Source organism: Castor canadensis, chromosome 15, assembly GCF_047511655.1.
Source record: "Castor canadensis chromosome 15, mCasCan1.hap1v2, whole genome shotgun sequence".
NCBI lineage: Eukaryota > Metazoa > Chordata > Mammalia > Rodentia > Castoridae > Castor > Castor canadensis.
In genome coordinates this window covers 46,747,006-46,770,961 of record NC_133400.1, presented here as the reverse complement: position 1 = coordinate 46,770,961, position 23,956 = coordinate 46,747,006, and the positions used below count along the sequence as shown (strand labels likewise).

At 36.3% G+C, this 23,956-nt stretch overlaps 1 long non-coding RNA gene across 1 annotated transcript; it reads right to left on the bottom strand.

Annotated features, from left to right (window-relative positions):
- Window positions 1-7,492: 7,492 nt before the first annotated feature.
- On the bottom strand, window positions 7,493-22,179 carry LOC141417207 (uncharacterized). Its single transcript, XR_012441799.1, has 3 exons — window positions 22,063-22,179; window positions 20,298-20,344; window positions 7,493-8,306 (listed from the first exon to the last, which is right to left on the bottom strand). It is a non-coding gene; the product is annotated as an uncharacterized lncRNA (long non-coding RNA).
- Between the last annotated feature and the right edge of the window lie 1,777 nt (window positions 22,180-23,956).

Here is a 23,956-nt window from a genome sequence, read left to right as displayed (position 1 = left end):
AATCTACATGTTTAATGCAATTCCCATCAAAATTCCAATGACATTCATTAAAGAGATTGAAAAATCTACCATGAAATTTATATGGAAACACAAGAGGCCACGAATAGCCAAGGCAATACTCAGTCAAAAGAACTATGCAGGAGGTATCACAATACCTGACTTCAAACTATATTACAAAGCAATAACAATAAAAACAGCATGGTACTGGCACAAAAACAGACATGAAGACCAGTGGAACAGAATAGAAGATCCAGATACGAAGCCACACAACTATAAGCAACTTATCTTTGACAAAGGAGCTAAAAATATACAATGGAGAAATAGCAGCCTCTTCAACAAAAACTGCTGGGAAAACTGGTTAGCAGTCTGCAAAAAACTGAAACTAGATCCATGTATATCACCCTATATCAAGATTAATTCTAAATGGATCAAGGATCTTAATATCAGACCCCAAACTCTTAAGTTGCTACAAGAAAGAGTAGGAAATACTCTGGAGTTAGTAGGTATAGGTAAGAACTTTCTCAATGAAACCCCAGCAGCACAGCAACTAAGAGATAGCATAGATAAATGGGACCTCATAAAACTAAAAAGCTTCTGCTCATCAAAAGAAATGATCTCTAAACTGAAGAGAACAGCCACAGAGTGGGAGAAAATATTTGCCAACTATACATCAGACAAAGGACTGATAACCAGAATATACAGGGAACTTAAAAAACTAAATTCTCCCAAAACTAATGAACCAATAAGGAAATGGTCATGTGAACTAAACAGAACTTTCTCAAAAGAAGAAATTCAAATGGCCAGAAAACACATGAAAAAATGCTCACCATCTCTAGCAATAAAGGAAATGCAAATTAAAACCACGCTAAGATTCCACCTCACCCCTGTTAGAATAGCCATCATCAACAACACCACCAACAACAGGTGTTGGCGAGGATGCAGGGAAAAAGGAACCCTCTTACACTGTTGGTGGGAATGTAGACTAGTACAACCACTCTGGAAAAAAATTTGGAGGCTACTTAAAAAGCTGGACATCGATCTACCATTTGATCCAGCAATACCACTCTTGGGGATATACCCAAAGACTGTTACTCCAGAGGCACCTGCACATCCATGTTTATTGCGGCACTATTCACAATAGCCAAGTTATGGAAACAGCCAAGATGCCCCAGCACTGACGAATGGATTAAGAAAATGTGGTATCTATACACAATGGAATTTTATGCAGCCATGAAGAAGAACGAAATGTTATCATTCGCTGGTAAATGGATGGAATTGGAGAACATCATTCTGAGTGAGGTTAGCCTGGCCCAAAAGACCAAAAATCGTATGTTCTCCCTCATATGCGGACATTAGATCAAGGGCAAACACAACAATGGGACTGGACTTTGAGCACATGATAAAAGCTTTAGCACACAAGGGAGGGGTGATGATAGGTGAGACACCTAAAAAACTAGCTAGCATTTGTTGCCCTTAACGCAGAGAAACTAAAGCAGATACCTTAAAAGCAACTGAGTCCAATAGGAAAAGGGGACCAGGGACTAGAGAAAAGGTTAGATCAAAAAGAATTAACCTAGAAGGTAACACCCACGCACAGGAAATCAATGTGAGTCAATGCCCTGTATAGCTATCCTTATCTCAACCAGCAAAAACTCTTGTTCCTTCCTATTATTGCTTATACTCTCTCTACAACAAAATTAGAAATAAAGGCAAAACAGTTTCTGCTGGGTATTGGGGGGGAGAGGGAGGGGGCTGAGTGGGTGGTAAGGGAGGGGGTGGGGGCTAGGGGGACAAATGAACCAAGCCTTGTATGCACATATGAATAATAAAAGAAAAATGAAAAAAAAAAAACAGGTTGATCAGATAATTCCAACTCCAAAAAAAAGGAACATAATTTGTTAGTGATAAAAATGCACCAAGTAATGACTCCAGTGCATTTGTTATATTTTCTTGTCTTTGGACCAGTTCCTCACACATCTTTTACTTCCTGAGTATTTACTTTTCAAATTCTATCATTTGACATTCTCAATTGGTTCTCAGCAAATATTTTAATAATACAAATCTTTCATTTCTGCTTTCAGAACATTCTTTTTTCTAGCTGTATTCAAGCTAGGCTCCTCAAGTGTCAGAGTATATAGAGCTCATCTAGCATCCCCCTGAGAATCTTGCTCCTTTTCAACCATGATTTTCCTTCTGATGTCTCTAAGCCCTTATCTGTGAAAGCCTGCAAACAATAGAAACTGAGTTTTTCTCTTTCATTTTTGTAGGCCCATATGTTGACATACACCAGAGTCAAGACCATGATAGTCTCTCAATAAATATTTGCTCAGTGAAAGAGTGTGTTTGCATTGATATTTTCTGCTTCTTCCTCCAATTACCTTTTAGAGAATCTTGGTCCTGAGAACATAGTGGTCAACTTTTCATATTTATATCAGCTATCACCATAAGTGTTTAGTTCATCCACAAAATTCATTGTGAAGGTAGTGAGACAACATTCATTTCAACAATACTTGAAGCTGGGGGTGGTGGCTCATGCCTATAATGTTAATCTTTTGGGAGGTGGAGATTAGGAGGATGGTGATTCAAGGCCAGCACAGGCATAAAGTTGAAAAGAACCCCATCTTTAAGTGGAGGTGTAGCTCAAGCAGAAGAGTGCCTGCTCTGCAAGTGTGAAGCCTTGATTTCAGACCCCATCCCACCAAAAAAGAAAGAAACCACATCTCAACTAATAAAAAGGTGAGTGTGGGAGTATAAACTTAACATCCCAACTATGTGGGATGCATAAATGGGACAATCATGGTTCAGACCCTCCAAAGCATAAATGCCAAACCCTATTCAAATAACAAAGCAAGGGACACCAAGATGAAGCATAGCTGACAGACCCCAAAACTCTGAGTTCTCACAACTATGAAAGAAAACTTTGAATTCATGGTGAGTGAGGGCTGGAGAATCTGGCTTCTCTACTATGTAAGATATCACCAGTACATAGGCAATCCAATGGACAATGACTAACTTTAAACTACCTTTTAATAGTATGAAACAGACCAAAAGACCAGGTACTGTGGCTGCTGTCACATTGGAACACCAGTAGCTGTTTCTCCATTTTTGTGTGTTTCTGGGTTTCTTTTTTTTTTTTTTTTGCTTTTGGCTCTTCTCCTGTCACTGTACAAATAGTAAAAACTCAATGCAGGGAACTGCAGAGCAGTTCTAAAAGTTCCTGGACAGTCCTAGACCCACCAAGATTCATGGACATAGAATGTCTGAATGCCACCTGCTTGTGACCCAGGCCAATGACCTGTAATGCTACAACCCATTCAGGTGAGGGTGCAAAACCATCTGCTCTGGAAGAAAGCACATAGTCCAATGCAGTTTGAGGGTATTGATTGCAAGCTTAACAAAGATAGAGACAATCTCAAAGTAAAAAGAAAAATCAAACAGAAATTCTGCAAACAAAAAGCTCCTTAAGTCAAATAAAAATGTTCTTGAAAGCCACTCCAGCAAACTGGAACAAGTGGAAAACAGAACTTCAAAGCTCAGAGACAAACTAGATGTTAAACGATAAACGGAAGAATATGGAATAGAGTTGCAAAAGGAGTATGCAAAAACTCCACAAATCCATCCAAAGGCCAAACCTGTGAAGCATGGGCATTAATAGAGGAGAATAAGTACAGGATAAAGGCACAAGAAACTTAAATATTTAACAAAATAATAGCAGAAAACTTACCAAAACTCAAGAAAGAGATCCCATTCCAGGTGTAGGAAGTCTCTAGGACACCAAACAGACATGACCAAAGCAGAACCTCTCTACAGCATATGTCAGGTAAAACAATTAGCACAGAAAACAAAGACACAATATTGAAGGTGAAAGAGAAAAAAATCAAATAATATATAAAGGTAAATCCATCAAAATAACAGATTTCTCAATAGAAACCTTAAAGGCAAGAAGGGCATAGAGGAAGGTATTTCAAGCAATGAAAGAAAACTATTTCAATCCTACGATACCCTACCTAGAAAAATTATAATTGGAAATGGAGAGAGAAATAAAACCTTCCATAATAAATAGAAACTAAAACAACATATTACCACTAAACCAGCACTCCAGAAGTTTCTCAGAGGAAAACTACACACTGACAATGAAAATGAACTGTCATAAAAGAATATGAATTATTACTCTCAAGAGAACAGCAGACAAGTAATTAGAGAGTAGCACAGACTTAGTTCCACACACACAAACTCTTACAAAACAAAAAGGACTGAATGACAGGAATCATCACATCCCTCTCAATATTAACACTGAATGCCTCAACTCCTTCATCAAAAGACATCAGTTGACAAACTGAGTTTAAAAGGAAGATCCAATAATTGGTTATTTACAAGAAATCCACCTTATATGGAGAAACAAACATTGGATTAGGGTGAAAGGATAGGGAAAGACTTACCAAGATGAAGGCCCCCAAAGACAGGCAGGAGTAACGGTTCTTATATTGGATAATTTAGACTACAAATCTAAATCCATCAGAGGAGACAAAGAAGGTCATTTCATACTAATAAAAGAAGCAAAGAAACCTCAAATAAATGACCTCACTTTGCATCTCAAATTATGGTGTATTGTATTTTTATTTTTGTTCAGTTGAAAATGCTTTCTACTTTCTTTTTTATCTTTTTGACATAAAGCTTTGTACATATGTGTTACTTTATTTACTTTATTTTATTGGCAGATTGTGTTCTATTTTGGTAAAAGGAATGGTATTGTTCAAGTCTAATACAATCTTGTTGATCCTTTACCTATGTATTGTAACCCTTATTGAGTAAGGGGCAGTGAAATCTCAGACTATGATTGTGATTTTTCTACTATTTGCACCTCTATCAGTTTCTACTTTGGATTTTGATACTGTGACTGGGTACATAAAAATTCAGGGTTGTATATCTGATTAATTGATCCTTTTACAATTGCAAAATGAACTTTTTTGTTGCTGGTAGTATTTTTTAGAACAAAACCTATTTTGGCATTCATGTGGTTATTATGGCTCCTTTTTTTTATTCTTATACTTGGTTTTATTTGTGTTGTTTTGACAAAGGATTTCCACACTTAGAAGACTGAAGCTAATTTCCACTCACCTAGTATAAAAATAAATTCCCAATGGATTGACAATCTTAATATATGAGCAGAAACTTTGAAACAAGTAGAACAAAACCAAGAAAACTCTTGAAGATTTAAGCATATGTAATTCTTTTATAAGTAAAATGGTGAATTGCACAGAAAATAAGATCAAGAATTGAAAGGTGAGATTGCAACAGATTAAAGAGCTATGCATAACAATGGAAACCAACAAGAATCAAAGCGAAACCAAAAGAATGTAAGAAACTCTTCGCCAGTGAATCATCAGAGAAAATATAAAAAGCCAAAATATATAAAGAGCTGAAAAATTAAACACCAAAAGAATGAATATTATTCAATTAATAAATGGGCAAATGAATTAAACCGTTTTCAAAAGAACAAGTAAAAATGACTAGAAAATATATAAAGAAATGTTTAATATCTTTATAAAGAAATTGATATCTTTAACTATAAACCACTTTTGAATCACTGACATTCAATCTCACCCTAGTTAGAAAGACTATAACAGAAACAACAAATGTTGGTGAAGATGTGGAAGAAAGGAAGCACTTTTTACATTGTTGGTGGTAACATAAATTAGTCTAGCAACTACGGAAAACTGTATGGATCTTGATCAAGAAAATAAAGAAGGAACTACCAAATGATCTACTTTAACACTCTTGTGCCTATATCCAAAGGAAGGCAAGTCAACATGCAGTAGAGATACCTGTACACTAATGTTTAACACAGCCCTACTCACAATATCCAAACAATAGAATAAGCCTAGGTTCCCATCATCCAAAGAATGGATAAAGTGTGTGTGGTTTATTTACACAATGGCATATTTTTCAGTCATGAAGAACAAATTATGTTCTTTATAGGAAAATGGATGGAAACTAGAGGTCATAATGTTAAATGAAATAAGCCAGTCTGAGAAAAACAAATATTACATGTTGTATCTCATATATTTAGGGGCAGAATCTACCCCTTAAAAATAAAACACAGGAATGTAAACCAGGTTCTATTTTAAGGTGGGTGCGAGTAGGAGAGATGTTAAAGGAGAGGGTGCAATAAAGGTAAACATGGTCAAAGTACTTTTTACACATGTATAAAAATACAAATGATGAGCTTGGTGATTGTGGCTCAAACCTGTGATCCTGGATACTCAGGAGGTAGAGATTGGGAGATCACTGTTCAAAGCCAGCCCTGGCAAATATTTTGCCACACCCAATCTCAAAAACAGCCATCACAGAAAAGGGCTGATGGAGTGGCTCATGTTGTAGGCCCTGAATTCAAACTCCAGTACCTCAAAAGAAGAATACAATGATGAAATATGCTAAAGTTATTTTAAGAAATAGGGGTGGGGATGAGTAGAAATGATAGGATAAATTTGATAGGGTACATTATATGCAAAATGGAAATATTGCATGAAACAGTTTTCAACTAATACATGCTAATAAAAATGGGGGGAAAAAAGAAAAATTTGGTTGAATTTCAGTAGTACTGAGTTGGGAAGAATTACTTTCCTCTGGTATGATGACTATTTAGTGAGGTTGTTTACAACATGACCATGTATTCCTTGATATGGCTCCTGGGAGATTCCCACTGCAGAATATGAGCTGGGCTTTATGACTGGTTTCTAGTGAACAGAATATCATGGGCCTTCTCTGTGACTACTAAGGCCAGGTTAGGGAATGTAACCCCTAGGGAATCCCACATGACTTTCTCTAGGAGAGCCACCCTTGGAATCAGGCCACCATATTATGAAGAAACTCAAGCCCCACAGTGAAACCTTATACAGAGGTCCTGCTACAGCCACTGCTAAAGGCTCAGTCAAATGCCAGCTTTACCAGCCAAGCATGTGAAAGAACAAGACTTAAATTATTCTAGTCCCTAGCTTCAAGTCAACCAAGGTGAGGCCAAGAGGAGATATAAAAACCTGGCCTCCTGCCAAAATTGCTGATTAGGAACAAAATAACAAATGTCACTTTGGAACACTGAATTTGGGGTGCATCATGTCAGTAACTTACAGATGCTGTTAATAAATGTGAGTCACTATCACTTAGGAAAAAATAATATGACAAACACACATAGAATAGCTTAGACAAGAAGGTAGATGGAAGCAGAAATGACCTAAAAGAAGAGAAAGACAAGAGGGCTTCAAAAGGACTTTACATGGAAGCCCTATTGTGTCATTTTCACTCTTTGAGAGCAGTTTTAAAAATTATTTTCTGAATATTCTTTTAGCGAACTTAAACACATAGCTGTACACCAATGTCCTGACCAGCATTATTCTTACTAACCAAAATTTGGAAAAAAACCCTACTTGTCCTTTGATGAATAAACAAGTAAAAATATTGTATAAAAACATGGTTTTTAAACAATCAGAAACTTTTTATTAATATATTACTACCTAAATCATTAATTTTATGAAGCCATTAAACTTCGATAAATAATTACACTACTAGTAGCAAGTAGTTTCAGCAGGAGTACAATAAATATTTTATCTATGAGATTTTTATGCTATCTAAAATATTCCTATATACTAATAACTGGAGTAAGAAAACTTATATTTCACTCTGACAGCAATTAATAAAGGGAAGATTTAACAAATTTTCACATAACAGGTTTTCCTTCAAGCTTTCAATTTTCACTGTGTGCTTTTTTATCTATTACAATACTTGACTTTATTTTTCAAGCTCAAGACTAGAATGTATGTTTAAAAATATTCTCACATGCCAATTTTTAAAATACCACATAATTTCTGAGCAAGTACTTGAAACTACTTGGTTTCATAAAAATTTTAAAGTAGATGATTTGGTAAATGCATCATTTCTCTGTGTTTTGTTCATACTAGGGAACATTTAGGTAAAAAGTGAAAAAATATGCACCTTTTCTTTCAGCTGTTTATTCATTTTATTGGCCTACTTTGTGCTGCTGGGATTGAATCCTTGGCCTTGGGCATAAAAATCATGCACTATACCACTGAGGTCCACACTCAACCGTAAGGTATGCATTTCAAGTAAAGTAAAGATGAAGTGTTTCCCAGGTGTCACATAAACGTACATATTTTCATGGCACACATAATTCTCAATCTACACTGCTTATTTGCTTTATAGACACTCAAGTATTTATATTTTTTCACACATTCTTCAATCTTCTCAGCATGTTGTCCAGTCTTTGCATGTGGATCCAATAATCCCTGTGACTAAAACAGAGAAAACAAGGCTTTATAAACAATGCAGTACAAATATGTCCATCCTGAGTTTCTGTGCTAAGATTTACTGAAACATAACAGTACTCTTTCATCTGCAGACTGAGATTGGGAACTTTTGGGTAGAAACTGCAGAGTTTACTGAGTTGTTGCAATAGGAATTTAATTTCCCACACTGCCTAAATTAGCAGGAGCCTAAGGTAACACTTGCCAGAAAAGCTTACTTACCCATGCTGTAGGACTACAACATATTATTATTGTTATTAAGTAATATTTTAACAACACTCACATTGATAAAATTTCTAGAATGAGCAAATTCCCTATGCTAAGAATTTTTATTTGGCATTACAAGCATTATGGTTTGAAAAATTCATATATATTGATGACCATAGCTATGCCAAGGATGATAATAACTAGCACAGATCTTTAAGTGACAAGCATTGGTCACATTAAACAGTATGACAGGCAGTATCCTCACAAAAGCCTGAATGCTGGATCTGAATCCCAGCTTCACCAGTCACTAGCTATGTGATCTTGAGCAGTTAACATTTCTGTGTCTTCCTGGGTAAAATGGAGATAATAATGCCATCTACTTCAATGGATTGTTGGGGAGATAAAGTTACAGGTATAATCTTGCACAAGTACAGGGCACATAGTGACCAATATATAAAAACGCTATCAGGGCTGGGATGTAGCTCAGTGGTACAGCGCTTGCCTAGCATGCACAAGGCCCTGGGTTCGATCCCAGCACCAAAAAAGAAAAGACAAAAAAAAAAAACCGCTATCAGCATTAGTATTTTGATTAAATTTTATACTCTAATAAAATTTGATCTTTTAGACAGGTGTCATGCCAAAGGAAAAAAATGGCAGCAAATTGGAGCATATATCAAAGAGCATATCCTAGAATTTCATGAAACTCTTACCAGTTCCACTAACCAACAGTACTTTTGTGAACTCAAAATAATTTAAGGCTGATTTTCTCACAGTACAACTTAGTGGGCAATGATCATGGCACTCAGTGCAATGGTACCTCCGATTGAGTAGTGTGTCACATAGATGAACATCAGCAGGCTCATCTACTGACCTGAAAACGGTGGACATGTTTGTGCAATCAAGATTACCGAATCAGTTCATTCACAGCAGGAATTCAAGCTGGACTGCCTTGGCTAGTGTTCTGATGAGGAGATGAAGGTTGTGTGGATTGTCACATCAGGAAAGCTCTAGCCAGAGCTTTTTACTTGGTTAATTATTACAAATCCCTGTTCTGGTTGCATAATCTAGGTATATAGGGCTTAATGTTAACCTACCAAGTGTTAAGCAAAAATATTTTAAATTTATTCAATAACAGGATCTATTAATATTAGTAGATATAATCCCACCTTAGATAAAGTTAGACAAAGACAAGATTATTTCCCTTTTGAAGACACTAATAGCAATGTGAAAACAAGGAATAAACTGCTCTGCAAAGACAAGAGAGGGTTGACAAGAGTTAGGTCAAGAAGACTCAGAAGAGTCAGCCAATGCTTTGTGAAAAAGTAAATTGTGAGCCAATTCTAAATAAATGAAGTCAGATGAATAAAAACTGAAAAGACAGAAAGGATACCATGAATAAAGGCAGAGAGTCGGAAAAATCAGTCCAAGGAACTGAGAGGTTAAACTCCTAGAGGCAGGAAACACACATGTTCACAAAATACCTTGCAAAAGAAAGTGAATGGCAGCATTATTGATAACAATCAGGAAGGAGGATCAACCTCAGCCCCATGCATGGACTGGTAGGTAAGTGGAACAGCCACGCAATTGCACATTACTAAGCCATAGAAAGAAGTCAGGTACTGATGATTGCTAGAACACAATCGCTTACACCTGTAATTCTAGCTACTTAGCATACTGAGACTGGGAGGATTGTGGTCCCAGGCCTACAAGGCAAAAAATTTACAAGACCCTATCTGAATGGAAAAAAGTTGGGCATGGTGGTGCATACCTGTCATCTCTGAGAGTGGGAAGCACTACATGGGAGGGGCGTGGTCCAGGCTGGTTGGGGAAAATGTGAGAATTTTTCTCAAAAATAACCAGAGGGATTCCAAGATGGCAGCTAGAGGGAGGAAGCAGAAAGCAAGCCTCCTATAGTGAAATATTGGAGAGACACTGGAGACACACTATGCAGGCAAAATCACTGAGAAGGGGCAAAACTTTGACCCCTCCACACCTTCAGCTGGCACAGAGAATCTCCACTTCACATTAAATGAAGAAACAAGGAGGGCCCCCGGGCCACCAGTCGCCTGCACCCAGATGGCTTGGGAAGACGCAGACAAGGTGAGCTTCGCGGTACCACGGTACTCCCACAGACAAGCCTGGGCCAGAGCAGCATAGCCCCTGGACAGACTGACCCCCACCCGGGGAAAAAAGAGAAACTGAGTAATAAGCAATAAGAACAATAAAGACACGGGAGAAAAAGGGTGGGGAGCACTAAGCGCTGAAGATTGGGAGAAGGGAATCCTTCCCAGGACTGTAAATAAACAAGCCAGGCAGGCCAGAGAGGCTCTGGCAGGAGTGGGGGCAGGGCGCACAACCAGCAACCAGGAGTGGGAAAGCTGGTGAGAGTGGCAGAGGGAGGAAAACTCCACAGGAGAGGGGGGAAGACCCACTTCCCAGTGACCTGTAAACAAACATGGTGGCTGGCAGGAGGAGCAGCACTGCCCAGTAATCAGGAGCAGGAAAGCCTGTAAAAGTGGTGGTGGGAGGAAAACTGCATAGGAGAGGGGGAAGACCCACTTCCCACATGAACTGTAAATAAACACGCAGGCCTGAGAACGCAGGTGCAGTGTCACCTTTCCCAGTACTTGGAGAGGGGAAAGCTTGTAGCAGAGGCTCACAGGAAAACTCTGCGTAAACAACACCTGCAGGGCCAGGTGAGTGCTAAGCTCACCCCAGAGATCTCCATAAATAATGCTGCCAGCAACAGCAGGCTGACAGCAGCAGGCAGGCAAGCCACAGCTGCAGATACCATTCTCAGAACTGTCTCCAGACTCTTTTTTTTTCTTTTTTTCTCTTTCTCTTTACCTTTGATGAGAGAACAACCGAATTATACCTGCATGCTGAAAAACTTACTGAAAATGTATTGCATTTGAACTTGGGACACTTGGTGGGGATTTTGTGTGTGTGTGTGTGTGTGTGTAGTTTTGTTCTACTTTATGTGCCCCCTTTGATGAGACAACTACAGAACAACATCTGAGGCACCATCTCCAGGATTGGACACTGAGAAAGACACCCAAATTATTAGGACTGAAACTTCATTGCATTTGAACTTGGAGGTTTTTTGGTTTTTTGGTTTTTTTAAAAAAAATTTCTACATTTTATTTTATTTTATTTTATTTTTATATATAGATATTTCTTTCATTTACCTATTTTTTATTTTTATTCTTATCTTTTTTTATTTTTCATTTTCAATCCTCTCTCTGTCTCTCTAATGACTGTTCAGCTTACTGTCAATTAGTACACTAACGCTCCCTGTTTATACTTTTGAAACTTTCTTGTCTGATGCCTTGTTCTGTTTTCTCCTTCTTGTCTGTTTATTTGTTTTTCCCTTTCCGTTAACTTCTTGCTTTCCATCTCAGCTCACCCTTCCGTTCTAAATATTACCATTGTTATTATTACAAGCTAGAAAATATTTAATTGCACACAGTACAGGGACAGTAACAACACCAAAGACAATGACAGGAAGACAGAAAAAACAGGGAAACCAGTTTCCCTACAGCAAAAAATTAGTACAGGAACCAGAGGGGAATGAAGAGGACAGAAACTCAGATCCAGACTCCAACAAAATGAAGATAAATTATGCCAAAGGACCCAATGAAGCCCACAAGAATTATTTAAAAGAAGACATACTACAGGTACTCAATGAGAATTTTATAGAGATGATACTGGATAGGGTCAACCAGAATTTACAGGAGACACTCAAGAAATTCCAAGACAACAAAAATGGAGAATTTGAAAACGCGAAAGAAGAAATAAAGGAAACCATAGAAGCACTGGGTAAACACCAAAGTGAAACAGAGAACACAATGAATAAACAGATAAATGAACTCAGGACAAAACCAGACAACATTAAAGAGGAAACCACTCAGGATATGGAAAACCTCAGGAAAAAAAATCAAACAGAGTTGCAAAACAAAACGGAAGGCCAATCCAGCAGAATAGAACAAACAGAAGACAGAATCTCAGAACTTGAAGATTAAAGGAAAAACCGAAGAACTATTAATTAAACAACTCAAGACTTGTGAAAAGAAAATGCAAGAACTCACTGACTCCATCAAAAGACCAAACTTGAGAATCATGGGCATCGAAGAAGAAGAAGAGGTGCAAGCGAAGGGAATGAGTAATATATTCAACAAAATAATAAAGGAAAATTTCCCAAATCTAGAGAAAGATATCCCCATACAGATTCAAGAGGCCTCCAGGACACCAAACAGACCAGATCAAAATAGAACTACTCCATGACATATCATCATTAAAACAACAAGTTCAGAAACTAAGGAAAGAATATTGAAGGCTGTAAGAGAGAAAAAACAAGTAACATGCAAAGGTAAACCCATCAAAATCACAGCAGACTTCTCAACAGAAACATTAAAAGCAAGAAGAGCATGGGGTGAGATCTTCCAGGCACTGAATGAAAATAACTTCAACCCCAGGATACTCTACCCAGAAAAACTATCATTCAAAATACATGGAGCAATAAAAGTCTTCCATGATAAGCAGAAACTAAAACAATATGTGACCACAAAGCCACCACTACAAAAGATTCTGCAAGGGATTCTGCACACAGAAAGTGAAACCCAACTTAACCATGAAAAGGCAGGCAGCACCAAACCACAGGAAAAGAAAAAGCAAGACAGTAGAGAGTAACCTCAACTTAGGTACACACAATCAAACCTTCAAACAACTAAGACAACTAAATGACAAGAATCACCACAAACCTATCATTACTAATGCTTAATGTTAACAGACTCAATTCACCCATCAAAAGGCACCGCTTGCTGAAATGGATTAAAAGGGAAGATCCAACAATTTGTTGCTTACAGGAGACCCATCTCACTGACAGAAATAAGCATAGGCTTAGGATGAAAGGCTGAAGAAGATTTACCAAGCCAATGGCCCCCGAAAACAGGCAGGAGTAGCAATACCTATCTCTGACAAAGTAGACTTCAAACCTACATTGACCAAATGAGATAAAGAAGGACATTCCATACTAATAAAAGGGGAAATAGACCAAAAGGAAATAATAATCATCAACCTGTATGCACCCAATGTCAATGCACCCAATTTCATCAAACATACCCTGAAAGACCTAAAAGCATATATTAATGCAAACACAGTGGTTGTGGGAGACTTTAACACCCCATTATCATCAATAGATAGGTCATCCAAACAAAAAATCAACAAAGAAATCCAAGATCTAAAATATGCAATAGATCAAATGGACCTAGTAGATGTCTACAGAACATTTCACCCAACTTCTACATAATATACATTCTTCTCAGCAGCCCATGGAACCTTCTCCAAAATAGATCATATCCTAGGACACAAAGCAAGACTCAGCAAATATAAGAAAATAGAAATTATACCATGCATACTATCTGATCACAATGCAGTAAAAGTAGAACTCAACAACAAAAGTAAAGACAAAAAACATGCAAAAACTTGGAAACTAAATAACTCATTACTTAATGAAGAATGGATCATCGATGAAATAAAAGAGGAAATTAAAAAGTTCCTGGAAGTCAATGAAAATGAAAACACAACCTACCAGAACCTATGGGACACAGCTAAGGCAGTCCTGAGAAGAAAGTTTATAGCCATGAGTGCATACATTAAAAAGACTGAAAGATGCCAAATCAATGACCTAATGATACATCTCAAACTCCTAGAAAAACAAGAACAAGCAAATCCGAAAACAAATAGAAGGAGAGAAATAATAAAAATAAGAGCTGAAATCAACGAAATAGAAACCAAAAAAACCATACAAAGAATTAATGAAACAAAAAGTTGGTTCTTTAAAAAAATAAACAAGATCGATAGACCCCTGGCAAACCTGACTAAAATGAGGAGAGAAAAAACCCAAATTAGTAGAATCAGGAATGCAAAAGGGGAGATAACAACAAACACCATGGAAGTCCAGGAAAGCATCAGAGACAACTTTGAGAACCTATATTCAAATAAATTTGAAAATCTTAAAGAAATGGACAGATTTCTAGATACATATAATCATCTAAAATTGAACCAAGGGGAAATTAATCACCTGAATAGATGTATAACACAAAATGAAATTGAAGCAGCAATCAAGAGTCTCCCCAAAAAGAAAAGTCCAGGACTTGATGGATTCTCTGCTGAATTCTATCAGACGTTTAATGAAGATCTGATACCAACCCTCCTTAAACTTTTCCACAAAATAGAAAGGGAAGGAAAACTGCCAAACACATTTTATGAAGCCAGTATTACACTTATCCCAAAACAAGGCAAAGACACCTCCAAAAAGGAGAACTATAGGCCAATCTCCTTAATGAACATTGATGCAAAAATCCTCAACAAAATAATGGCAAACCAAATTCAACAACACATCAAAAAGATTATTCACCACGACCAAGTAGGCTTCATCCCAGGGATGCAGGGGTGGTTCAACATACAAAAATCAATAAATGTAATAAACCACACTAACAGAAGCAAAGACAAAAACACTTCATCATCTTAATAGATGCAGAAAAAGCCTTTGATAAGATCCAACACAATTTCATGATAAAAGCTCTAAGAAAACTAGGAATAGAAGGAAAGTACCTCAACATTATAAAAGCTATATATGACAAACCTACAGCCAGCATTATACTTAACGGAGAAAAACTGAAACCATTCCCTCTAAAATCAGGAACCAGACAAGGATGCCCACTATCTCCACTCCTATTCAACATAGTACTGGAATTCCTAGCCAGAGCAATTAGGCAAGAAGAAGGAATAAAAGGAATACAAATAGGTAAAGAAACTGTCAAAATATCTCTATTTGCAGATGACATTGTCCTATACTTTAAAGACCCAAAAAACTCTACTCAGAAGCTTCTAGACATCATCAGTAGCTATAGAAAGTTAGAAGGATATAAAATCAACATAGAAAAATCATTAGCATTTCTATATACTAACAATGAGCAAACTGAAAAAGAATGTATGAAAACAATTTACAATAGCCTCAAAAAAAATCAAATACCTAGGTGTAAACCTAGCAAAAGATGTGAATGACCTCTACAAGGAAAACTATAAACTTTTGAAGAAAGAGATTGAGGAAGATTATAGAAAGTGGAGAGATCTCCCATGGTCATGGATTGGTAGAATCAACACAGTAAAAATGTCTATACTCCCAAAAGTAATCTACATGTTTAATGCAATTCCAATCAAAATTCCAATGACATTCATTAAAGAGATTGAAAAATCTACCATAAAATTTATATGGAAGCACAAGCGGCCACGAATAGCCAAGGCAATACTCAGTCAAAAGAACAATGCTGGAGGTATCACAATACCTGACTTCAAACTATATTACAAAGCAATAAAAATAAAAACAGCATGGTAGAAATGTTATCATTCGCTGGTAAATGGATGGAATTGGAGAACATCATTCTGAGTGAGGTTAGCCTGGCCCAAAAGACCAAAAATCATATGTTCTCCCTCATATGTGGACATTAGATCAAGGGCAAACACAACAAGGGGATTGGACTATGAACACATGATAAAAGCGAGAGCACACAAGGAAGGGGTGAGGATAGGTAAGACACCTAAAAAACTAGCTAGCATTTGTTGCCCTTAACACAGAGAAACTAAAGCAGATACCTTAAAGCAACTGAGGCCAATAGGAAAAGGGGAACAGGTACTAGAGAAAAGGTTAGATCAAAAAGAATTAACCTAGAAGGTAACACCCACGCACAGGAAATCAATGTGAGTCAATGCCCTGTATAGCTATCCTTATCTCAACCAGCAAAAACCCTTGTTCCTTCCTATTATGGCTTATACTCTCTCTACAACAAAATTAGAAATAAGGGCAAAATAGTTTCTGCTGGGTATTGAGGGGGTGGGGGGAGAGGGAGGGGGCGGAGTGGGTGGTAAAGGAGGGGGTGGGGGCAGGTGGGAGAAATGAACCAAGCTTTGTATGCACATATGAATAATGAAAAAAATAAACAGAGCAAATCCCAGTATGGACAAAATAATTAATATTAATAATAATTATTATAAGTTATTTTAAAAAATGAAATAGAATTGCCTAAGTTTTCAAACATTTTCTAAGATAAACTGAAGCATTTGCTTTTACAAGGAAGGAATAATGACCTTTCTTTATAAGCTATCTGGAAATGTATGAACTATATGTTCACAGATCCTGGGCTGTGGACATGTCTCAGTGGCAGAGCACCTGTATAACATCTATTAGGCCTGGGGTCCATCCCCAGAAAACCATAACATAGAAACAAAAGCCTTCCTTGATGGGATGAAGAATGGTGGTAGCACACTTACCTAAGAATATGTTATAGAATGTCATTATTTTTAGGAGTCTTTTTACTGAAATAGGAGATAATAAGGAGCAAACAGTAACCCTTCTCAAAAAGTAGAAAATGACAAACAAATTATGGTCTCTGCTATCTACATTTTTACTCCTTACCTACCACTGGAAACAATTAAGGAAAACTCCACATTAACATATGAAGGGCATGAAATCACTACCTCAAACTTGAACATAGATTGTTATTAGCTAGGATTTTAAGATCCTGGAAAAATCAATTCTATGGAAAATGAGATACTGGAAAAATCAATTTCTGTGGAAAATGTTAGAAGTCTTCTCCTTGGACGAGGCCATTGAGAATGTCTCTACTGAACTGCTGAAGTGAAATGGACTTGGGTTAAAAGCATTACTTTCTCCAATGGAGAAATACTCTTAGAATCACCCCCGAAGTATGCACAGTGTGTATGTGCACATAGGGTTATTTTTGTATAATAGTCATTGTTTCTATTTTTATTTTCTTTCTTTTATTTTATTATTCATATGTGCATACAAGGCTTGGGTCATTTCTCCCCCCTGCCCCCACCCCCACCCTTACCACCCACTCCACCCCCTCCCTCTCCCCCCCACCCCCTCAATACCCAGCAGAAACTATTTTGCCCTTATTTCTAATTTTGTTGTAGAGAGAGTATAAGCCATAATAAGAAAGAACAAGGGTTTTTGCTAGTTGAGATAAGGATAGCTATACAGGGAGTTGGTTTTAATTCATCCATAACCTCCTTGGTACATTTAGTAGGATTTGAAATCATGAACACAGAAATGCAAACACACATATTTGAAAATAACGGAAAAAAATACTCATTTTCTCTGTCATCACATTTTCTTGCATGTCTTGCAGAAGTGATTTGCCAGAATCTCACCTTATAATATTTAGCATTTTGTTCTTGGGAAAGCCTTCCTCTAACCTATAGATACATAGAATTTTCAGTCTCACACCATTAGAAGGAATAGAAGGTTATTAAGGAAAGAACATTTAAAAAAACCTGTTGAGCTATAGCATGCTTTAACAGCACAAGAAACTTGAGCCCACATGAGTTAGTCAAATTTTCATTGTATAAACGATGGCTAAATTTGTCAAAAGCAAAAAGTGTTCTTGAATACAGAGAATTGTGAGTTAAAAATTCTTTACAAAGCTTTTAACCTGTTTCATTAAATTTTCAAAGCTAATTAACCACATTTTAATATACAAATGCATACATTAACAATTGTGTTAGTGATTAAAACCCAGTTGGTTTCCATTCAGAAAACAGATCAGGAGCATCTATTAGTTACCAAGATTTACAACAAATTATTTTAGCTACAAATATTCTAATTTATTTATTAAATTAAATTAATTTATTAAATAAAATGTTTTTATTTAAGCCTAAATAATACAATGATATATGGCATAACAAAGTTCAATCAACAGCAGCCTGCACATACAGTGATGGTTTTGTAAGATTGTATTGCCTACTGATGGGAGAGATGCCTTAAGTCTGTGCAAGTACACACTTGTGATGTTTGCACAACCACAAAATTTCTAAACACACTTCTCATATAGTAAATCCATTGTTATCAACACATATAAATTGCCATTGCATAATCTGTTGGTGGAAACAACAGATTGTTCTTGAGAACAACTTAGAAAAATTGACCCAAAAAATTTAAAATGTTTCTATACTTTAGAATAATGATTCTATTTGGGATAATTTATTCAAAATAAATAATTAGAAATATAGAAATGATTTATATAAGCAATGTTCCTTGCATAATTAATCACAATTTTAAAAAGGATTATATTTGATACTATAAAATTATCAGATTTCTATACCATTAACATTGATTAGAAGAGTATATTTTAATTATTAGAGGTATTCACAGCTAACAACCTTTTATATTATTTCCAAGAATTTCACAACCACAAGAATAAGAACTTTTCTCCCCTCCTAAACCCCAGAATGCAAGTAAGCAACTGCAGAAATTCTACTCTATGTTTGTACTATTAAGCACATACTTCAAACACATCCTTTTGTTGGTTTTGTTTGTTTGTTTGTTTGTTTGTTTGAGATAGTGCCTCACTATGTAAACCATGTTGGCCTCAAACTCATGATCCTAACACCTCAGTGGGAATTCTGAGTGCTGGGATTACAAGCAAGCACCACCATGCCTGACTCAAAATTTGAATTTTGATTTCCACCATTGTCCATCAATACCAAGGACATACACAGGCTAGGCAAGCACTCTACCACTGACCTGCACTGTAGCCCTCAAACTTTATTTAAAACTTGGATATCATACCTCAAATTGCTGACTTCCTATTCCTGCTCTATTTTATCATCCTTTGTTTCTTAAGCTCCTTTTGTAATATGCTGATAATTTTTCATGTTCTCGGTTTTCCTCATAAGTACATCACAGTGACTAATTTTAACTCACATTATTTTTATATGAATGAACTATATCTTAAATATTCAAAAGGCTATAAGAATCTGTATCAGGGAGAAACTAAGACAGAAATAAAATATATAAACACTTTTTTGTATATGCAGTACTATATATTTTCACATTCACTACTTCCTACATTGAGCAAATGCAGACCAAGTGTACATTTAAAACATATTGCATACTGTGTAACACATTGTAGTAAGCTCTAGAGTAAGAAAGATTAAAACTCTATGGTGCTTAAAGTCTAGTGGAGAAGGAAGACAAATAAAATAACCATTATAAAAGTATAGATGCTGTAAGAACAATGGAGTTCTCTGAACACCTAAGAGAATTTGACCTAAACTAGGACCAGAAAGGTTTCTCAGAGGAAGAAAAGGCAGCACTGAGAAATAAAGGATGAACTATGCAGTTAAGCAAAGAATGACAAGGAGAATTATAGCCTATTTGCAGCATGTGCTGAGGCTCTATTGTAATCTGCTTCTAGCCAAGATGAAGTAACAGGTACCAATTTATGTTACTTTCTGAAATACCCCCAAACAAGACTGACAAAATACATGAAATGACAAATTTCAAGGCAATGGACTTTAGGCAATGAATGATTCTTGAAAGACAGCTCCCTGCAGTGAACTAAATTTCAGGCCATGACACAGGAGAACAATCTGAAGTAGAGCCTACTGGATGCCCAGACCTCATGTGATGAAATTGAGATTGTGCTGAAACAAGGAGATCATAGCACAGAATCCTGGAGAACATAGAGTGATACAGAGAGAGAACCCTGAAGATCTGCAGAGAATATTTGGAACAGTAATGAAAACACATGCATCCTAGAAAAAAATACTTGAGACTGAAGGGGAAAATAACCTGAAAAGTGTATAAAACAGTATGTCTGGTGCCCACACAGTGTCCATTCCCATTAGCCAACCTGGACAAGCTCATACTTCACATTACAGTGGGCAGAGTAATCAGAATGTACTTACCTCAGCACTGGGGAATGAGTCCTAGGCTCACCACTGTTCTGATGCACCTAAAAAATCAGAAGAACAAGACCAAAAATAATCAAGCTCTTTATAAATAGCTGAACCATATCCCAAAATGAAATTCAAAAAGAGAAGTTGAGAAATGAAAGATATTTTGAAAAACAGACTGAACTTGTGGAGATGCAAATCAAACTGCATGTTTAACAAACAAAATTAACTACAGTTGAACTTTCAACTGTGAAGGTCCATGTATATGCATATCTTTTTTTTTGGATATTCAAGACAATTAAAAAAATTTGCCAGGTGTTGGTGGCTCACACCTATATTCATAGCTACTCAGGAGGCAGAGAACAGGAGGATCACAGTTCAAAACCAACCCTGGCAAATAGTTCACAAGACCCTATCTCAAAAACGACAACATAAAAAAAAAAGCTGACAAAGGCAGAGTACCTCAAGTGGTAGAGCACCTGCCTAGCAATTGTGAGGCTCTAAGTTGAAAGTCTAGTGCCACCAAAAAAAATTGCAGATGAATCATGTTGCCTGGACATGTCAAAACCTTAATTAAAAGGTATGTCACAAATGCCTAAGATAAATGTAAATAAGTCTATTTTTATCATTTGTTATCATAAAATACATACAAAGCTATTTTAAAATGTTACAATTCAGTAAAGTGGAAGCCATCAATATCTAATAGTCTGTGGAGTCATTCATTGTCTAGAGAATGTAAACAAGCATGAAGATGTCATATGACATAACTGCACTACTGTAGTATTTCATAGCCACCTACCAGTTGCCATTGTGGTGAGCTCAGTGTTAGGATGATCCTCACTTAAAACACCATGGAGTGTTAGTCACTTTCCTGCTCACAATTTATTTCTCCCATATATTTACTATCACAGGAAAAACTAATCTCACATATTTTATATACCTTTACCATGTATAATACATACAAAATCATAAATTTGTCTTAATCAGCAGTTTATGTTATTCCAAATGTTTCTAGCCATTAGCAAATTATTAGCAATCAAGTTTTTGGAGAGCCAAAATACAGAGAGACTTGTGGCTAAACTACAGGGCCACCCATCCCAACCCAAAAATCATATGAATGATGACTCCTATTTTATAATTGAGTTAACTGAGACTTGATCAGTGAATAGTCAAATGGCAAGCCACAAACTGTGCCAATCAGTTTGACTTTACAGCTTCTGGTAATAAAAATTTTACTTCAAACTAAATTAGTTTGTCTGGATGGGCTAGAGTCATGGTTCAAGAGATAGAGCACCTGTCTGGCAAGTACCAAACTGCGAGTTCAACCACAAGTACCTCCAAAAAACAGTTTGCCTGGAATCAAAAAAAATTACAATTCTTCAAATTAGAAAATACATGTAATATGATACCTCAAAATCTTTACCTGTTTTAATTTATTTACTCAATAAATCTCTAGTGCTTAGGAATAAGTATTTTATTTATATTTGACAAAAAACCAAAATGCAGAACCCCTGCAATTATGTGCTGTGTTTTGGATATACTTTGATCGTGTGTCTAAATGTTCACTTGTTAGAAGTTTGGGTGTCAGGCTGGTGTGAGAGAGAGGGCATGCATCCTTAAAAGCAGAGACTTGTTGGAGGTTACTGGAGGCCCTGCTCTGAGAAAGCACTTGTACTTGTCTTGCAAAATGAATTATTTGTTGGTCAACTGCTGAGAATCAAAACAAATTGTTAGAAAAGGGTGAGCCCAACCCTTGAACCTCTCTCATCTGTCTCACCATGTGATCTCTTCCTCTTGCACATGTCCCCTCCATGATGTAACATAGCCAGCGGTCCCATTCATTTTCTTTGGATTTGTAACTTCCATGTCTATGAGATAAATAAATCTCTTTTAAAATTTTTTCTTAAAAAGCATATGAAATGAAAATGATCTTAAAATTTCAAGGGAAAGACTGGTGGACAGACTGCATTAAAAAAGATACAACTACTCACTGCCTAAAACAAATGCACTCAATGTAAAGATGCAGATTAATTAAAAATATGGGAAACATTGTCATGCCAACACCTGATGAAAGAACACTGAGCTGGAATAACTGCATTAACATAAAGCTGATATCTTAGCAGAGACCACGCCAGCAATAAACAAGGTCATTTTGTGGTCATAAAGGATCAATTAATCAAGACAATGTACAATAGTTAATGTGTATACATTCAATAACAGCTTCACAACATGGGCCAAAAATTGACAGAACTGCAAAAAGTACAAAAAAAAAAATCAAAGTACAATCTGAGACTTAACTACCACTTATACAATAAGTGATAGGACATATAAGCCCAAAATCATTAAGTGTATATTAGACTTGAACACTTTTCCTCTTACCAAAACAGAACACAATCTACCACCACACAACCAATCTTAATAAGAGGGATTAAGTCAAAATCATTTAAGCCTGCAGCTTATGCTTCCTGATCAAAAAAATCAATAAAACTAGAAATCAACTTAAATCATATTTAAATAGCCCTAGGTCAAAAGGTTAAAAATAGAATCTAGAAAACATTTTAAACCTGAACAAAAATAAAACTACAAGACACCAAATTTTACTGAATGCAGCTTTCTCATTAACTCCAATTAGAAAGGTAACCCACCACACACTCTTGCCCCATAAAACCATATACTTTGTATTATTCGTTAGTGTTAACTCTCCCCTCCCCTCCTTATTACCACCCTCATTCACTAAGGACTTCCTAGATCATGAAGATTCAGCTTTGTTCCTATATTCCGCTAAACATACTGGATCAGAAGTGGTGACTGCCTGCCTTTACGGTTTGCCATAATCTCAAAGTTGTGATAGCTTTTGCAGCTAACCTTTCTCATTCTGAGTGCATTAGGGGACTTCACTCAGGGTCTTAAGTATTGAACTCAAACTGAAAAGAGGAATGACAACAATGATCAATGATACTAAAGAGGGATGTATAAGCAGCTTAATGAATTCAGAGTACATAAATAAACAACTGAACTCAAGCTGAATTCAAAGAACAGATGAATGAAATAAAGGAGACAATGCAACATAGGAAAAAGGAATTCAATAAAGATATAGAAATACTGAAAAATAGCAAATTCAAATCTTGGAAATGAAAAACTTAACACTGCAAATAAAATACTCCATAAAATGTTCGGCTAACATAATGGATCATGTTGAAAATAAGAGTATCAGGTACTGAAGACAAAGTACAGGAATTAGATAAATCAGTCAAACACAATGAAAAAATTTCACAAAATATGATTAGAAAATATAAGGCCACCATGACACTAGTAAAAGACAAAATCTATGGATTATGGGGATAGAAGAAGAAGTGATACAAATCATGGGCATAGATAACTTATTCAATAATATCATAACAGAAAATTTCCCCAATCTAATGGAAAACAGGGTCATCCAGGTAAAGGAGGCTTTTAGAACACCAAACAAACAAGATCAGAAAAGAAATAGACCCACACATGTTATAATTAAATCACTAAACATGCAAAGAAAAATATTGAAAACAGGAAATGAGAAGCAAAAATTTGCATATAAAGACAAACCCATCAGAAAAAGCAGCAGATTTCTCAACACAAATTCTAAAAGCAAGGAGGGCATGGAATGATTTATGAAAATCCCTGAAAAGCACTGA